The following is a 19,290-nucleotide window of genomic DNA, read 5'->3' on the forward strand; positions in this document are numbered from 1 at the left end:
AAACGTTCCTCAGTCGACGTGCTTGGTTTCGTTTCAGCTACGTCTCGGATCCCAGTAATTTGTCTCTACTCTACAAATATATACGGGCGATTAATTAACCACCCTGGAAGCCTCGGGGATTGCTTTTGCGGCGATCTATTAATTCGTGATTAAATCGTTCGCGAAATCATCTGGAAGTATCAGATATCCCGAAGCATCGTTTGACTCTGCTGTTTGATCTGGGAACCGAAGTTGATAACGCTGATTCCTGGGACTGTCTAAATTGTCTCTAATTGGGATACGAAAATGGTAACAAAAAATTCGTCCAAATGCAGATCGACAAAAATATACAATTGAAGTGGAGAAACTTAAATTTCTACTTTAAAATTAGACTAGAATATTAATAGTATCTATAAACGTTATAAACCTTCTGTTATTATTACTTCTTTAATTTTTCTCCAACCTCTAATCTTTTCTAAGCCTCTTAAACTTGGAAACAGTGAACATCTGGTTTAATTTCTATTAGCAGTCGTATACGTATATATATCTTCTCAGAAACTACCTGCCTGTCACACTACTTACAAACAATTTCTTTCAAAGCACCTTGCGTGTCAGGTTCAATGCATGTACATTACCAACGTGTCAAACGAGCTGTCTAAGGAACTCCAGTGCACACGAACGCCTCGTAGGTAACACACACATATGAACGAGAGACGACTGGTTTTCGGTGTTCGACTCCTACCCCTTTAACGGGGGGTGAAAAACAGGGTAGAACGTTCTCCATTAGTATGCATCGGTTTTTCGCATTAGCGACATTCAAATGAAGCGAACGTTTAGCATAAAAGGCTGTCGGTAAGAAAAAGGGAAGTGATCCGAGTGGCGATTGCCCTCCACCTTCTCCTGTAAAACCGAGGGAAAACAGTCTGAATTGGAAGGAATTAGTGACCAAGAAAATTCTTTCCATCATTTGTTTGTTAAATATTCGGGACATTATCTGATGTTGACAGGGAATGGGAGCCTTGACGAAATATTTCAGATAATTAATTAGACTTTTTATTTACTCTTTTAGTCTCTGAGCACTGAATCGAACTTCATCTTTCAGTACTTACACTTGAAATTTAAAATAATTCTAATCAGAAGAGCTTATATTATTAATACAATTATAGATATATTATACTCATGGACAGGAAAATAGAGTATATTTCGTTACTCTATTCTACGAATGTTGATCTCAATTTGTACGACTTTTATTAATCTGAGTTGCTTGAAACGAGGACTGAAAATAAAAGCTCCCAAATTAGTGAACGAATATTAAATAATTTTCTTCGAATAGAATTGCTGAAGAGAAACAAAACACGCACCGTGCAGAAAATAGAACTGGGAATGTGGTTTAAGAAAAAACATTTGTAACGAATCGGTATTTTTGTCCGTGTTAAACGCAAACATTGAGAGGAAAATCGCTTAACGTGAAAAAGGGCAGAAGAAAACGCGGCGTAAATACGCTGGCCAGTATACCAGTGGGAAATCCTCAGCTTGTGCCGGGGAAATTGCTTTCTAATTGGCGAGATTTTTAAAAGTCACACAATAGCTCAGAGAGCTTTTACCCCATTCGCGTCCGAGTATTACTCACTAATTGGTCGCTTTTATGAAACAAAATGCATAAAGGTATTGCTCTTCGTTTCACAAACACCACCGCGGATCTCGTTCACAATTATTCAGGCTTACCACTTGGAATTCTTTTCTTTGTTCGTTCGACCACATTTTGATTCAGCCCTCGTTTAACATTCATGACTCGGAGTGATTCTTTGCATAACAAAGTGGATTCCCACTTTACTGAATCTCAGTCACGCGGCAATTGTTTATGAATGAATACCAAGAGTGAAAGTAAGTAGTACATTTCATTGCTTCGAGTAATCTGTATCTTCGAATACATAAATTTACCATTATTCTGAATTTTGTATAATAGATTCTTCTGTAAATCGTAGCTGACATATCGTACACTGTCAAAAATTACAGTACTCAAAAAAGTATGTTTAATAAAATATAAGTACTTTATACCAAAGTGTTTTCAGAGTCATAATTAAAAGATTACAGTTCTTCAATTTTATAAATACAAATTTTCGTTTGGTTTTTCTCAAGAAATTTATCTTCCCAATTTCTGAGGTCTCGCGAGTGCAATATTGAAAAACAGTCAATGGCCAATTAGGAATGAATAGCATTCGAGTTAAAAGAATTATGTATTAGAGGAGCAAAGAGTCAAAGTATAAGATGCTTACTATATTCAGTGATTCCAGCTCCCAATCCCCATCCCACATCGCAGAGTCCAGAACATTAGATAATGTCTGTCGGGTTTAGTAGGGGTCTATTTACTTTGTAAATCATGGTACACAGTAGATGCTTGGAAGCTCCTTTTCGAGTCATCCATCAGCCCCGAACCCTCCTTTTCGCCTGCCCTTTCAACATTTACTTTCCTCCATATATCAAACTGCAATTACTGCATTTGCCGCCGCGCACGCCTTCCCTCCACCCCTTATAACATATTACTTCCCAAATTTCCGTTACAACACCGAGTATCACACTCCGGTGCACAGCAAAAACGAGCACAGTCTCCGGTTTCCTTTTCACCTACTCAACCACCTCGTCCATCGAGCCTCCCATCCCCCGCGAAGAAGATCGATCTTCCCCGAACGAAACGCTGGCTACAAAGAGATACCCAGAGTCGGGAAGGAATTCAAATTCATTCCGTCTGCGCGGGGGTTGGCGTGGCTGGGGCTGAGATAGAATAAGCTCTCGCGGTCCAGGGTTGTCCCAAAAGGGACGTTCCGCAAACGTCGAACGAAGGAAGAAAGAGGGATCGAAAGCAAAGAATCGACGAACGTTGCTGTGAACAGAAACGAATGGAGAGGGAAAGGCTGTTCGAGGGATAGGAGGAGTGAAACAAGAAGAGAGAAGAAGGGAAAGGGAATAGTGGAGGCTTGTTCAGATTAGTCGAGTTACTTGAATTTGGGGTGCTTGATGTGATTTGGGCAGTTTGACTAATGTGAACGTGTTGCTTTACTTGACTTGAAATGTGCCTTCAAGTTTCTATGTCGTCTAAGCACATTCAGATCAGGCAAGTCATTTGAATTCAGGCGACTAGAATGCAAATGATTTGGGGCAATTTAAGCAATGTAAATGTGTTATATTACTTTTACTACTTATTATTTTTCTATACCAGCAATTCAAGTTACTTTTGAATTCAAGTAACTTGACCTGCGTGACTACAAGCTTGACGTCAAGCTCTCTGAATACAAATGCCTGAAATTCAAGTAACTTGACTAATCTGAACGAGGCTTAAGGGAGGAATAGACAGAGGGAGCCGAAATTAAGTGGTAGAGGTCAGAGATATGTCAGGCAAGTTTTATTAAGCGGCATAAAAAAGAGATTTGTAGTCTGACTGAGAGGGAGATGGCAAGCGTCTCCCAGTCTGGTTCTCCCGTGGCCAAGGGTCGCTCTGGTTGCGGCTCTCGACTCCGCTGGGACGGGGACGGGGGTTGAAGGGGACGCGCGCAAGGATGAACAGAAGGGAGTCGGACGAGGAGCAGGAGGTCGTAGAGATATGAATTTATTATTAAGGACCGCCTAAGGGCCAAAGTACCCCTGTTTCTTGATAACCAACCATTCCGTCCTGCCACCTCAACCCCCTCCCTCGCTTGCCTCCTTTCTCCTCGACTCTCAGACCCTCCCTCGCGCGCCAATGTTCTGGACTTTTTCTGATGCGCGCCCCTCCTTACCCATCGTTCGCGGGAAAACCACGGGCACGGCTAATTTATTCCATGGTCGAGTCAAACTGCTATTTGTGAAGGCTGCCAGAGGGTGCAGGGGGAGAGACTACACGACGGAGGAACAAAACTTGCGGCCGTTCCGCAGATAGCAACAATATCGTATTCATTCGGCTGTTCGCCATCCCCCTCTACCCGTCAACTGTGGTCTTTTCTTCTTGTTCCACCCCCTCGACCAGTTCTTTCGGACTCCAAGCCTCGTATACATAATGCAACGTTTCTTCCTCTTTTGGACCACCGTCTGAAGACGAGGATTTAATTGTCGGTCGTTATGCGAACTTCCTATAGGCATTTGTGACGGTCGTCCCTCTTCACAGTTCCTCTTCGCGCTTTTTCTCTCTCTTCCTCTGTGGCCTTTGGCGCTTTATAATCGTGCCACCCTCGGTTTCGGACGTGAAGTGTGTCTGATAGTTGCACTACAGTTCTGAATTTCTTTTTATTCCTTGAGCCTACGATTGCATATTCTGTTAAATATGATTTTCATATTAATTGCTATAAGAGCTAGAGAATTATTATTTTAGATTTTACTTAAGAATGTCTATAATAACACGTCAGGTTTTAAATTGGAGTTTTGGAATTTGTTTTGTGAGGGACGTAGATTAATTTAAATAATTCATAGCTAAGTTTAAATTGTTACAACAGGGAACCAATTAAAATTCTTCAATAATTTTTTCATTATAGGTTTACAGAGAATGTCACGTTCCTCGTTCCTTTGTGAACTTTTCTACGAAATAGAAAAGGATTCGAATTCCACAGTCTTCTTTCATTCGCTCGAGTCTTCAAACCACCGAGGAATTTGTTCATTTTGCCCTCAGCAAAAACAAAGTCAACCTTGTTTTCCCATAGCGCGTACCGTGTGTATCTGTAGATTTAATCTCACACGTGATATTAAATCTTTCTGTTGGTCCGACGTTTCAGTTATTCATAAACTCGCCTTTGTTATTATCCCGAGCAAAATTAGCTGTTCGTTTACTTAATTAGAATGGCAACTTATGGAACTAATGAAACATTCACAAACACTTTTTATCCATGCGTCATCGTACAGCATGAAAATTTGTTGAATATTAAATATGTATCTACCACTGTTTGCACCAATTAATTGAAGTCTGGGAAAAAATCTAATATTCATTTTATTACAAAATTATTTCAACTGAAATAACGTAAAACCTCTATAATTATCTTCGTCAAATATCTCTTGTATTTATTAAATACTAATAACATTGTTTACAGGTAAATGAAAACGAAATAAAATTTTATCGTATTTGTTCATCTTCAGTTCCATTTCACTGAATTCAATACTTGTATTATTTTTATACTCATTTTTCTGTTTCTCATTTGGATGGAATTCTGCAGAAATTCATATCTCTACGCCAGTGTTAATTATTAATGATTTCGACTAACACACGCTTGGAGAATGAAAACGATACCTGATGTGCTTGAGATCGAGATCCATCAAGCGTCGTCAAGGAGTATTTAATGTGTTCCCACGACGGAGAGTGTATGAAGCGCAATAGATGCATACGCGATGTATAGTAGGTATTAATTACGCGTATTAATTATGCTAATTGGAACACGCTGTCGCAGAGAACGTAGCACAGTATATTCCTGTAATATTTCTCAACGTTAACGTAGAATTTCTTCTCTCTCTGATAAAATGAAAAACTGAGTTCGCTTAAACGTACGAACTTATTATTTATCCTTTTATAGAAATATTTCTTATCATTTCTCTAAAGTGAAAATTCTCATATTTTCCTATTTTACGTTGTTTGTCTCGACTAAATTTTCCGCGTGTTAAAAATAAAGAGTCGCCATTCATAAGGTATGACAATAATAGTATCAAAAAGATTTATAGAATGACATGGCATTATGTTACTAAAAACACTTGCTTTCGGTCGAAGCACACATTAAATATTCCATAAATTGACATTCATTTCCGCGCGGCATTGCAAGTGCCATTGCACCGAATTTTAAAGCTGAACTTTCCGCTTGTACCTCGGAAGCTGGAAGTCTTGTTAATTAATTTTTCTTCGCGAAATACAAACGCCGTGGCGAGTAAATATGCTTTGAAATTCTACCACGGTGTTGATTTTCCGCGGAGCTATCGACCATTTAGAAATTCATGGGCGAAACTAATTTCCATGACAAAGTGTGGCCAAAATTTTCGGATTAAGTAGGTGGTACTTTCGGGTCTGTCTATTAAGAGGCGACATCGACTATTTGCACTCGAATCTTCAGGAAATTTATCTTCTAGATTTCCATTAGTATCTTTCCTTCATTGCAATTTGCTTTGAATTTAATTCTGCCACTTTCGTTGTTGAAATTTCATTCACTTGTGTGTAGAGATTTTATTAATTCTCAAATGTAATGTTACAGTTACTTTTATTATTTCTAATTATTCAGATACGCACAGTAATATGATTTTACTAAACAGCAAACAATAAAACACACTTTTTAATAAACGTACCAATTTATAATATTTCACAAAATAATTTCAAACTTCTTTTAAAAATAGCTACTTTGATTATCCAGCTTGGCACATATTACTTAATATAGATACCCTGGGTTATCAAACTCTATAAAAAAGATAGTGTGGCAGTTAAAATATCAAATTTTAAAATCCCATAAAATTCATGTATTTATTCCTTTAATCCACATATTTAATCTACACAAGTAAAAATTAACAAGTGGATCTGGAAACTCTTCTCTATACACTTTACATTTGTCATACTCAATTATTTAGCGGGCTACCGCAGTCGATTTCCATTAATTGAAGGAAAATACGGGACGGTTATCGGCTATTTCACAAATTTACCGAATCTTTCGAAAATCTTTTGATTTCCATTTCGAGCTCGTGAATCCCGCTAATGAATTCTTTGCCGCATTACCCGCACAAACAGCTCTCTCGTTCGCGCCGCGGTATCAGAGCTCCCGCCTCGCGGCCTTAATTACGAATTGATCGAGTCTTCCTCGAACTCTGCAGACGTGGGACGTTGCACGACGACTCTTTCGTCTAACCCCCCACGGGGGTGTAAAAATGTTCCGTGACTCCCCCGCGCGGCGGAAACTTTCCACGCTTTCGGGACCGTTTCCAAACTTCCGCTTCAGTCAACTGGAACTCTCGATTTGATAAATTATTTAGGCAGATCGTGTCGGTTGACGTTTATTTGTCGAAACACTATCCTCAGATTTAGGAGTTCCTGTTGCGAAGTGGTGTTTAAAATATGGAGGCTACTAGAGGCTGAAAGTTCAGAATCGCTTGCTACTTATTATGATAATTGTAGCAGAATATTTTTGGGTTTAGATTACTATTAATAATTGTTAAAGTGTTTATTGTTTTAGTAGAATGATAGAAATTAATACAATTGGTATTTAACATGGTAATCTCTATTTTTTTAATTTGAAAATGCTTCTAAATTTTTGACTTGTATTCTGTGTCAGAGATAGGGTCAACATTTCTGTGAGAGAGGATTTAATTTATAAATTAATCGCTTTCTTCTTTCATCCAATGTTCGCAGCCAACTTTAGATGCTTAATATAAAATGCTTATTTCCAGCATAATGAATTTTAGATTGTCTGAGTTAATGGTAGTAGCTCTGTAACGAGGTGATCTTTTATTTAAAATAGATTCCTCTAGGAGTAGGTAGATCCATACAATTTCTCCGCGAACAGTAAAATTCACATTTTCCTGTGCAGTACTTTGTCTTCATCATCAAAACACTCACAGGTTCTCATATTCTCTCGAATTTCTTCGACTTCCAAGAACAATTATCTCAAGTAGACGAATTAAAATATAATCAGGCTAATTTATAAATTAAACTAGAACTCTTTGCAATCCTTTCAATATCACCAAAGCTGACGCAAAGCTTCCTTATCGTTACCAGAGGCCAGACACAGCAATTTAGCGTAACTGTTGCTCTCTTCCGGAAGACAGATACGAAGTTCACCTCTCTGAAGCTCTGGGACAGCAGACGCTGGAGGGGGTGGCGAACAGCGAAGAGAAAGGAACGAAAAGAAAGGGTGGAACGACCGAAACGACTTTTTAATTTAGCTAAAATCTCTTGAGTTACACCGAGTGTTCCAGTTTCAGACACATGGGTAATGAATCGAAATGTTTAGCATACTGTGCTCTCGAGCACGACGTGAGCAGAGCGGGGGTGGAATGGCGGGGATCGTAATAACAAGGGCTTCTCATTAACTCTACGCGGTCGTTCTATCTCACCATCAGCAGGCTTGTCCACGCTTTATAATTCGTTTCCTCCCTCTTGACATTGCTACGCTGCGCTCCTCTCTCCCTCTCGTTTTCATCCCGTTTTCCATCTGCTGAAGCCTCGGCCACGAACGAACGAATCAATTAAGAATAATAAAGAAGCGGTAAATTAATTACTCGCTCCTTTGCTGGTCGCTCCAGTCTCGATGATCACGAGGGATTCCTGTGCTCCCGCGGCGGATCGTTTGTTGAAAGCGGATTGTCGTTAATTGAGGGAGAGCTGCTGTTTTTGTTCGCCGAGTTGTCGGGATGCTCGGGGAACGGCGCGGAATAAATCAGTCGCTAGGAGCAAATGGACTGCGTGGAATTTAATTGACGGGTCAATGATCAGGAATATTTTAATTGTAAAATTACTGGCACGGAAAGATCGATTGAATTTTGCGCTCGAAAATACTAGCCGAGCCTTTTTGGTTTGTCAATTCAGCTTATTGTTCGGAGCATCTAGGATGCAGCGAGTGGGAAGTTCAAAATGCTCAGATTATTGTGAAGTAATTTTTGTTATTTGATGCACGTGATTTCGGTGTGATATTACGAATCTTGAAAATTGTCAAACTTATACGTTATTATTTTTTTAGTGGAGGAGTACATTCAATTTTCCAAAATGCATCTTCTTTCATAAATTAAGGAAAGAGTTTGTACACAGTTACGTATTTAATACACCAAATTGTAACAACCAGAGTTCTCGAAAGGTATTTTGAGGAAGAACAGAAGGTCTTTTCTTTTTAGTGTTTACTGCTTGAGGGTCTAGGTCTGATTGCATAATTTTCGTATGCAATCTCGTGCATCCGTACTTCCTGACAACGTCTAGACTGTTTCATCCGTCATGCCTAAGAGAAACTTGAAACTTTTTTTCTTTACATAAAAAAAAAAATCTGTCTAAATAACTCTTGCAGTATAACCCTAACTACTGCAATATTACCATTTTTTATTAAAGTCTGTGAGGGCTAAGTATAATACAGGTGGGGACTCTAGAAGTCTCCAAGGCTCATAAACTACATTCCTCGAGAGCACGAATTTAAGACAGTTTGGAAATAAGCTGTTCAATTTTCGTACATGCCCAATTTACCAGAGCAGGCAAAAATTTTCCATGAACTTTCGCGGAGGTAACGAGAAAGTCTTGTTTAAAAAGTTCTTTGCCGAAAGTGGGTCGGTGAATTTTTCATCCTTGATTTACGGGATCACGTATTCAATTAATTGCTGCGAAAAAAGAGAATGCAGTTCCTGAACGAGGAAAAGAAAAGGATCTCTCCGCCACTTCAAGTTTTGATCATACTTCACGGTTCTCTTTTTTGCATCCACTGCAGAGATATCTGTTCGCGCTGAACACACGCTAAAAAAGGCGAGAAAATATCTGTACACATGTAGGTATGTAAGCATAGTAATTTTTATGCGCGTAGGTGTGTTGAAGCTTAGAAATTTTTAATCATTCTAAAATATGGAACGCTCGAAGAACGTTCAAGTATATTTTTGAGGGAGATTAGGGCGACGAAGGCTGCGGTAAGACCCTACATTTCTCCGCCAGTTTTTGTCTCTTTAGCGTGCAAATTGCACTCGGTATTTTTTTTAATAGGTGCACGCTTCCTCGTGGTTGAATTAATTGCGGGCCACGGACACTGCTTCGTTAGCGCGCACGGAAAGTAAATTCGTTAAATGTCTCATTCCCCTGCTAGGTTGCACTCTAGCCAGCGCACACAAACAAACGGCGCAGTTTTTGGAAGTCGATATAGAAATGGATTAACACATTTACTAAAGGTGCGGTGCGTGGCAGGTGTGTCCCATATCGTAGTTACATTTTTGCCCATAAAAAAAGTGTCGCAATGCACTTTAACAATCGCAACCACGCACTCGTGATTTTTGCCATTTGGCGACTATGGTACGTTCTATCCATTTACTTAGCTTTCGTTTTTAGTTTATTATTTATTGTTCACTTTTCGATTGCTTCGTGTTGCTGGTTTAATTTGGTCCATGAGTGCTAAGCTGAGTCTACGCTACGTGTTATACGATACGGTTATATAACTTTTTAGAAAACAGGATAAAGAGATGTTGTACACACATCCCACCTTTAACTAATTTAAAACTCGTAGCAAGATCTGGGAAATGTTCAATTTTACTTATGCTGTCAATGATCCAAGCAATCTACAGAGAGTTACATTAATTTTTATCACTAATTGAGAACCCCTTAACCCAGAAAATTGATTCAGAATTAGCATAATTAACATACAATATGAACTAAATCCTCCAAAAATACAATTCCTCGATTTCTCTCCCACATAACAACATCAACTACCCGTCTCAATAATTCATCGAACACATCGCAGTAACGTCTCCAACGCCTCCAAAAAACACCTACCAAAGGCAAGCCGCATCTGTTACCGCCATCGAAACAATAAACCCAAGAAGAAAACGCTCCTCCACTCCAGGGCAAAGATCAATCGAAATCGAATTCGAAGGAGTTCGAGGAAGGATCGGAGCACCCGTCCCAGGGAGCATCGTCATTTATAACCCCCGAAACCGGGTGCATCGCCACGCTCCGATAGACCCGTCCCACCTACGACCCGTAAATCGACTAGACCATTGTCTCGCGGGGATACGAATTCGAGGGTTGCAAAAGGAGACCCTCAGCGTCCGAGCGAAGAGGCAGGGAGCAATGGAACGCGACAGGCGGGGGTGCACCGCGCAAAAATCACCGCAGCGAAGTCGCGAGGGGGTGGAAAAAGGAAACAGCCGAACGATGGGAAATGAGGCAGAGGAGGAAGGAAGAGAGAGCCTAGCCAGAAACACAGGGTGGAGGATGGAGATCGCCTCACGGCGCATTAATTTAAGAGACAATTTCTGGTAGGGTCTCGTCGTGACCCACCTTAAGAAACCCGAACAGAAAGTCTCGGCGGAGGTTAGTGGCCGCTTGAGGAACGACTTTTGGAATCGACTTTTCTGTCGGGTCGAGGAGAAGTTTGGCAATTTTCTGGGGCTAATCTGCTGGTCGGTCAGCATTGAGATGCCGCCTGGGCTACGGGGGCCACGGGGCACGGAGCTGGAACGTGGGTGGACCCATGGACCACGAACCACTCGGGGTGGCACCATGAATTATACAAGCGACTCCCTCTGCCCTTGCCTGATCCTCCTCCTCCTCTTCCTTCAGCCTCGATTCTGTTTCACTCTAGCGTCCTCTCGAATGGTCTAGCTCGTCTCTTTCCCGCGGCGACTATCTTTGCTCGGTGGTTAAAGGCGAACGGGGCACCTGGGGGCCAGAGAGGGGGCGAGGCTCCCTCGGGATGCTGGAAAGAGACGCGAGTGCGTGCCAGAAGCGACTCGAACTTATCCGACGACGACCCATTTCGTGATTGAGCGCTCGCACCAATAAACGCCGCAGTTGATCGGCTCCCGTGTTTGAGTGGCTTTTAATTAGACCGGATAGCTCGGCTCTATCTCCCTTCCCACCTCTCCCAACTCGGCTTTAATGAGCCGCTGAAGCTGTGGTCCGTTGGTTTTTGCGTAAGGAGCGGACACGCAATTCGTTGCTCCTCTATTCTGACCACTCACTCTTTCGCTCTGTGTACTCTGGCCTCTGCTAGGGATAAGGGACCCTTTATTTGCCGTCGCGGGGAAAAGTTTAATATTAGCTGGACCGGCCTGGGCTAGAGGAGATGCTGGATTAATGGAGGACGCGTTCGGAAGAGGCAATGAGGCGGAGGGAAAAATGGAGTGAGGGCAAACCCTCAGATACTTTGGAATTAACACGTTTCGTGATATGAACAATTAAACGCTTCTCGTCTAACAGTTGGCAAAATATAAGTGTGTTCAATTACTTGTTATTTTAGCTTCTTGCTCTCTTTCTCACATTTGTCTTAATGTACAGAATTGTTTTTCAATATTTAATGATATATTCACTAATGATAAATTTCGTAGATCAATTGAATCTAGTTTCAAGTAGGTTAATCGAAGTCTTGCTGTACTTTTATAGAAACATAAGTGCATACATATGGATAGTAGTATTCGTAAGTAGTACAACAAGACAACTTATTTAACTGTTTTTTTTTGTATTCTATGATTATGGTATTTTATTAAAACAAGACTGTCTGAAAAAGAACTTTTTTACCGTCAATCCTGATCATGTTAATCTCATTTCATTTACATGTAATAAAGACTTTCCGACGAACTCTCTGGGATCAGGTATCGAGGAGGAGCAAAAGAATTATTTGAACGAGTTCCGATTCGGGGAAATTGAAATGTGGAGATAAGGAACGATAAGAAGAAAGTTTTCTAATGTTAGGAAATCGAGTTTCGATCAGGATAAACGTAGGACCGAGTTACAAGGAACGTTCGAATATTTTACTATTTTATCACGCTGTTCCACTTTCCTCTTTCTAACAATCCCGACTATCTCTGCAAATTAACGAAGAAATTAGTAGAGCACGAAATCATTACTCTCCTAACAATGATTAAGAAGGCCAAAGGTCCACAGCAGTCGGACATCTTTCGAACTAGGAACTTCGCTGAAATTATTCTCAAAAAAATAAAGCTCATTAAAAATTCTTAACGAAGCGGAAGCCAGGCACAATTACTTCAAGTTCCAGTTAATGCTATCTAACAGAAGCTTGAAAGGAAAATAGAATACGAGAGCGATTCAACACTTTCACGGGTAATTAATTTCGCGTAGAAGCGTTACCAGGAGTAGCAGATACTTGGGATTAATCCGCTTATTAATGAAATCACGATTCCGTGGTAATTAAGGCTATTTGAATTTTTCTTCGAAATGGAATTTCGTCGGGCGATTCAGGCGAACAAACAAGAAAGGATTTCGATTTTCGGTGAATCCGCTGAATCGAGAGCCTTATTGTCGTTCTCTCGTCGTCTCGGAGGTTCTTATGGAAATATTTTCTTCTCCCCTGAGAATCTCCTTTTTCACGGCCCGCTCCCGCACCCCCTTTAATCGCATTACCGTACGTAGACATATTTCCATTCGAGCTGCTGCCAATTGGACCAGTCCGGGATTTTCGACACTTTTCTGCGTATTCCATTCATCACTTTCCTCTTTTGTTGTCGGCTTGGAGCTTGGAACATTTTTAAATGAAAGATGAATAGAATATTCTACAACTGTCTTGTCCCATTTTTTAATCATTTTGTTTAGTAATAATTGTGTGGACTTTTATGAAGATCGAAAGTGCTAAGCAATGGATAGGGGTTATGTTTACTGTGTGTCTGATCACATTCGAGGTTGTTCTACTTACTGGATATCTGATTGCATTCCAGGCTATACTACTGGCAGACCATATTTCAGGTTATACTACTTACTGGGGGTAATAATATAACTTCCAATGTGGCTAGACATCGAATAAGTGGTATAACTCCAAATATGATCAGACGTCCAGTACGTAACAACCTAGAATATAGTTAGAGTTCAGTTGGTAATATAACTCTACATACAATTAGAAATACAGTAATTATTTAGGGTGACAGTGATAGTGATTGGGAGGAGTGTGGGAAATAAATTTTTATACATTATTATGTATCTAATTATTAATTAATCCTCAAGTTTATAGAATTTGATACTAACAATGACGAACTTTAATATCAATACCTGTGGTGACAAACTTCAAAACTTTAAAACTTCAAGCTGAAGCTGTGATACGAAGTTTATAATAGCATATAAAATACAGAAATTTCATCTGATATCAGGGTTTGAAATTCCTCATAAGAATATGGATAAAAGCAGAGAAATTACTAACGAAAAATAAGGAACTTATTTCTCATTAAAAAAGATGAACGCGTGAGGATTAAGCGAAACAAGTTCCTACAGTAGCGATCGATGCAATTACGCAACTTTCTGAGACGTAATTAATTTTCTTTCCTCATCCTCGTCTCCTCTGTTCGGTGCCCTTTAAACTCTCGAGATCAAAAGATCCGCGATTATTCTTCAAGCCACCTAGTCCAATTGCCCGTCCTTGTTATCCAGGCAAGAAAGATTGACACGCAGTGGCAATATTTCTGAAGGTCGGGTCAATTAGTTATCGTTTCGCTAATTAAAGTGAGCGTATTAATGAAAGGTGAAATAAAAGAATCGTTTAGAACTTAAATGACGAGGACGTTCAAATGAAGGAATCACCCATAAATTCATGAACACGAAGTCTGAATGGAGGAAAAATATTCTTCAATTGTAACCTATAACGAGCAATTGACTAATTAACTACATAAACGAGTATTGTCTCTAACATGAAACACAATAAAAATTCTTCTTTGCTACAGGTATCGAACGTGTAGCAAAAAATGCTGCACCCATTCAGAAAATAAACAAAAATTGTTTTTATACTTTTGATGTGAAAAAATAGATAACAGCTGTATCTAAAAAAAACTTTTTTTCGAAATTTGTTCTAATAATTATTATATAGCATTCAATTAGAATGATACAGAAGGCACAATGGAATTATAGCCTTTCCTCTTGGCATTACGAAAATTGAAAAATGCTGATTCTCACAATACTTCCCTCGAAACATCATACTCGAAGCACCGAAACAAAGGCAAGCATGTGGCACAATTCAACTCGGGGTGTATCTGTACCTGAACAACGAACCGCTCTTCCCGACATTCGGAGTTCGCCACGGCTGGAAATTATGAATCCAACATCGCGCAAACTTTAGTTTGAAGAGAGAGTTGGGCACAATGTCGGAATAACATTTCCACGCAACGCGTTTCGCAGTCGTCGGTTCGCGGATCTCCAAGATCTCGTCTCCTCTATGTCGATATCTCGCCCCTGGATTAATTCCCTGAAATCAGCCTCATTGTTCCATCGCTCGACGCGTTCTCTGCTTTTTCCTCGCGCTTTCCGCGAGGTTACAAGCAATGGTGGAAATTTCGTTGTAAATGATTCCGTGCCACGATTTCAAGAGAAATGCTGGTAAACGACAGGCTCCGAGCAGCGGTGATAAATTCGGATGAACGAAAGAAAATTTTGAATATTTTCGAATTTGAAAGATATATAAGTGAGTATTTGAATATTTGAAAATAAGAATATTCGAAAATTTGAAAATTAGAATCTCTCAAAATTAAAAAATAAATAGTTTTAAAATTTGAAGATTTCAATATTAAGAAGTTACCATAATTAAACCATAATTAATGACTGTTAATAATGTCAATTCCCCTCGGTTATTCGTCTCATTTTTTGTGCTAGACAATTTAGATGGAACCGTCTCCGCGCGCTCCCGACGTCGCAAAAGTGAAGTTATCTCTTTGCCGACTTCTCCGAGAATTATCTTCGCGTGTCCCGCGATATTCAAGAACGAACTTGGCAAAGTTGAGGCGACTCTTTCGTTCTTGCATACTTGCGAGATTGGATAGTAATTACCCCGAAGGTGGGAGATCATTCGGAACAATTTCATAATAGTCGACTTTACCCCCTTTCCACTGTCCGTTCTTCACCCTTTCCTTTCTTAACCTCGTTCTTTAATTCTAGTTCATGTTATTAATTTTCCGTCTACTAAGGCACGACAACTCAAAAGAAACTCCGACAGACGAGTGAAATATGAAAATTAACGTTTAAAAATGTTTAACTCTTGAGAGAGAAAAGCGATACAAAACGAGCAATAACTTAATTTTGCGTTATTCGTAATTTGGTAACCTTTTGTGTTTTTACCTTACAGGCCACACGTTTTTGAAAGGAAGACTTGAAATAAAAATCCCATTTCAGAATTACAATAGAATTTCAACCTATTTAAATCATTTAGAAAACCTTCGTTATAGAAAATATTCAATTTTATAATATGAATTTGTACGTGCTGGAAAAATATTTTTTAATGAACTATCGGGGCACATTACTCACAGTTACTTTTTCCTAATTTTTTTTCATACAGAAAACGTAACGAAAAAAGTAACGAACTTGAAAATTAATTTTAAAGAATTTGAACAATGTTAGCATTTACTCGGGAAAATTAGCTTCATATAGACTTCCACGTCACTCAATACCTTTCACGTAATAACGTTTCCAAATTTGCCAATACATGCAAATAAATATTTACGCAGATCGTGATTTAAAGCACCTACGAACTTCGATAAATATCCCGCTCACCCATTATTATCGTTGAAAAACAGCCAAATGCAATATTACCCGTGCGCAAAAAGTTCAAACGTGAAAATTAAAATATTCGAGCCAACACTGTTCCCGGTGGAAAAACCGCGCAACATTGATAATATTTCTTTGGTAAATTTCATAAGCTAAAACTGATTTAAAATAAATATTTGGCAGCGAGCAGCCAGTGAATTTTTAGAGACCAGTGCTGATAATTAAATTTGCAGAATTTATACAGAAAATCATGCTGAATGCAATTAATTCGACTTGATAAACAAGCCAAGCTATCGTTTCAATCAAGGTAACGAATCAACGCTGCTGCATTACGATCACGACAGAGTCGAACCAAAGTGGGAGGTGAGGCGGAACGAGACACGAAGGAGAATTCCACGAAAAAATCGAACAGGGAACATTGGCCTGTTAAAAAACTCATTATTATACCGATTGTCAGCGGTACGTACATTGTTCGGGGAATTGGGCGCTTGATGGACAAAAGTTGGAGCGATCGGTCGCACGACGGGCAAACCTTTCACGACCGCAATTGGATTTCCACAAACGTGTGCAGACAACGTGACGAAATGCATTTAACGACTGAACGACGGACACGTTCGAGTTGCAACAAAAGCGGCAGAAACGTCGACGGAAATTGAGGTCGTAGGTCGTGACTTATCGGGGTCGAAGGTGAGACGAGGGAAAGCCAAGTGACAGCGTGAAGGCAACGTACGGCTGTTAGATCGATCGACGATTAAGCTGGGGAATTAATCAGCAGATTTCGAATTTGAAAAGTTAGTGTATTAAAGTACGGCGTAAAATCTGAGAATGGAAAATTGATGGTGAAGATTGGTGGGATTGAGAAGGATGGGCTGAAAGTTGTTACCTAAGATGGAAGGAAGAAATAGAGAAGTCAAGAAGTGAAGAAGTGAAGAACTAAAGAACTGAAGAAGTAAAGAACTGAAGAAGTGAATAGCTCGTGTATAGACAGATGAAGAAATCCTATATGTATAAAGAAGCGGAGAGATCAAACCAAGATCAACCAGAGATGAAACCTAACCCAGACATCAAAAAATGAAGAAATAAAACAAGCTAAAAGAGAAGAATCTTTAATTCCCCATTCTTACTTATGCCCAATTTGCCCACCTTAGCGCAACACAATCGTCTCCCCCTCTAATCCTCCTTAACACATCTGAAACCTAATCCGACTCATCCATCAACATCCCCACCAGCATCAAAGAAATCGTCACCCAGAACAAATCCAAAGCTGCCCCTCGCGCATCCCCTGTCGACCACAAAACACAGCAACATGGACACAAACTTCCATCTCGAACTGGAACACTTCCGGTGGCCAGCCCCTATCTCTTTCGTCCGTGTCCCTGATACCGACGATAAGTCCGAGAAGCGTTCAAAGTCCAACAATGAGCGGGCAAAGGGCGATGAGCGTGGGCAACGAACGTCAGCCATCCGAAATCCGTTTCCGTGGACGTGTCAGCGCGGACAAACGACGCGTCCGAGGGTGTTTAGCAGATTCTCCGTCAGGGTGTCAGAAATCGCGACGGAAATGAAGGAAATACGACGGGGATCGGGATAGCGAGCGATGACGTATCAAAGCCCGAGGTGAAACGACGAGGGCATTGCCATAAGGGAGAGCGCTGACGGGCCGTAAGATTGATTGGAGTCACGGGATGGAAAATTAACGGTCTAGCCTGGGCTGGTCCAGGGCGCGGCGAAAGGTGCAGGAAGCCGTCGTTGAGGGGAGCGTGATACCAGCCGCATACTAATTCCCTGACCCTCGAGCCTGCATCTTCTTCCACCCTGCCCCTGACTACTTTAACCCCCCTTAAGTGTCTGCGTCCCTGCAGCGTGCACCTGTGTCTTTCGATGGGGGTGCAGGCTGTGGTGCAAGCAGGGAAGATTTGCGCGACAGATACAGGTGGAATTTGAAGGAGCCTGTGAGATCGATCAGTGAATGTTACAAGGAATGTTAGTATTAGATTGGTTTTGCTAGTGTGGAGGGTGAGAGAAACTGTCTTATGAACTATTCAAATATTCGAGTCTTGAAATTGCAGAATATTTGTAACATTTGTGTTTTCAGAATCCCCAAGACCCTTAATCCATCGCAATGCAAAGAAACCAGAAAGAAGAGACTCAATCTCAGGCAGCGACAAAAAGAGCAGAAAACTCTTTCCAAAAACATTTCCATATTTTCCATATAACCCTCAAAACCACTCACGAGACAAGCCCTCAAGGCATCCTCTAGCTTACATCATCTAAAAAAAGGGGCAACAACTGATCCTTCAGCTCCCACTCCAAAAAACCCACAAAGCCTCATCGAACCCACGACCACTCCCTCAGCCCCTTCTCATTAGCCTCGTAATTTAATTGGCAAACTCAGCATCATCGATATCTTCGCGCACGCAATATTCTTGAACAACGTGACAGCTGCTAATCAGGCTGTGCAGCCTCTGGCTGGCTGTCGCCTTCCACCCAGAGACATCGATGACACGTTAATAGATCGATGCGCCACAGGGTGCGTAAATAGAACGTGCGTCGGTAATTATCAAAGAGGGACGACCTGTGTCGCGAGGAGGAGACGCTCGAGGAGTATTCTATGATAGTGAAACAAGGGGAATATGACAAGGGTTGACGGAGGTCCGGGCAGGCTGGTGCACGCTGCGCGGCGTCTGCCCTTAATTGGATCAAACGACCGACTATCTTCGCTTGATACGTCAACGATGGATTCCGTTACGAGTAATCATGGAGGGTGACAGAAGGCATTTACAAAAGGCAGCTGGCTGGCTTCTATTGTTGTGCAGGATTGGATTACCTATTCGCGAGCAACGAAGCTGGCAATTTCCTGGCCGCCCTATCGCCCCCATGCCTGATTTGATGATGACGCTCGGCCAAATTATTTCCTGCCGGATCTCTCGTCGACTGTATGGTTAACGAACGTGACCACGGCATTTGCTGGACCACCGTTCGCGAGAATTATGCTCGGATGTGTTTCGATTGCGACAAGGAGGGCGGAAAACGAGGCTGCTGGCCGATCCACGAGGACCAGCTTTTGTTGATCATTTCGTCTGGATACGACAACGCGGAGGCAGTTGACGAGGCAGTTTCGAGATGCATGATATAATTGGTACTGGTTGAGATGTGTTAGTCTAGTTGAA

At 40.8% G+C, this 19,290-nt stretch overlaps 1 protein-coding gene across 1 annotated transcript in view; it reads left to right on the top strand.

Moving 5' to 3' along the window:
- The window catches only part of LOC143181142 (lachesin), a 245,442-nt gene that overhangs the window by 201,211 nt on the left and 24,941 nt on the right, over positions 1–19,290 (top strand). The window lies entirely within an intron of this gene.

The sequence above is a fragment of the Calliopsis andreniformis genome, chromosome 6 (assembly GCF_051401765.1).
Source record: "Calliopsis andreniformis isolate RMS-2024a chromosome 6, iyCalAndr_principal, whole genome shotgun sequence".
NCBI lineage: Eukaryota > Metazoa > Arthropoda > Insecta > Hymenoptera > Andrenidae > Calliopsis > Calliopsis andreniformis.